The sequence below is a fragment of the Ceratina calcarata genome, unplaced genomic scaffold, assembly GCF_001652005.2.
Source record: "Ceratina calcarata isolate Rehan_Ccalc_2016 unplaced genomic scaffold, ASM165200v1 scaffold491.2, whole genome shotgun sequence".
NCBI lineage: Eukaryota > Metazoa > Arthropoda > Insecta > Hymenoptera > Apidae > Ceratina > Ceratina calcarata.
In genome coordinates, this window is record NW_017173435.1 from 35132 (window position 1) to 36449 (window position 1318).

Genomic DNA, 1318 nt, shown 5'->3' on the forward strand with positions numbered 1-1318 from the left:
GAGCATGAGACTCTTAATCTCAGGGTCGTGGGTTCGAGCCCCACGTTGGGCGATTATTTTTGCTCCTTAACCATTGATTTTGTTTAAAGATAGAGGCTCTTCACAAGGTTGACTGCCACGTCACCCATATTCGGCTAGTAAACAAAATTAACAATTACTACATTGCCTGGAATCTAAAGCTAAATCCGCTCAAATGTGAGACAATTTTATTCAAAAAACCTACGTATTACATCTCTTCCGCGGCCAAAAGGGGGGCAACTAGCTTCAAAGTCGAAATTACTGACCCGGGTAGTTCTACCTTGGTGCCCATTCCCCATAAAAACAAGGTCAAATACTTGGGTTATCACGTAGATTACTTAGTAAGAGATAACTTGCATGTTGATTTCGCATTAACGAAAGCTCGTGCAGCTTTTATGGCCAATGGCAGGATTTTCCGGAACAGGTCATTGGCCAAAGACACAAAAATTGTACTCTACATGCTACTAATTAGACCCATACTCACATATGCGGCGCCAGTGTGGTGCAACATCAACCACTCTCTGGCAGAGAAACTCCGAGAATTTGAACGAAAATGCCTGAGAGCCTGTCTCGGAATGTACCGTTCGGTCCAGTTTGAGTGGTTACATTTTGTGAGTAATAACAAATTATATGATGCGGCGCAAATTCCGCACATTGACAACTTTATTGTTAATTTAACTAGAGACTATTTTAGTAAATTACCATTCAGTTCGAATCAGGAAATTAAGAAACTGAGATTGCTAAACGTCAACCTGGTAAAGGCCCAATTGCGGTCGGGTTACATCTCACCGCAGGCGTTTCTATATTGTGATCAAACGGGTAGAATACAAGACGAGAACAATGTCCCCATTATCTAGATCTGCAATTTGGGTTTAATCAAACAACAAGATTCCCGTGCTGCCCTATGATAGCGACCACACGGCAATATACTTAAAATTTCATATCGCCAATGATCTCTTTGCCTTGTCATCTGCAAGTAGCGTAACCCATAGGTTTAATTTTAAAGCCACCAATTGGTCGCTTTTTTGCGAACAACTCGCTAAGGGTAATTCTCGAATATTAGATCCCAAAAGAAATCTAACCATAGGTGAGATCGATGAGGGTCTCAAAATGATTTCAGACCTGATTAATGCAACGATCGCTGTGGTCACCCCTGTCTACAAGTCTCAAAATAGTGTTGGGAAATACGTCAATAAAAAGATTAAGAAACTAAGTAAGGCAAAGAGCGACCTACTCTCTATTGTTCATAAGCTCTCTTACGGGGGTTGTAACTCTGGTTCCCCGTCCCTCTTGCATACCC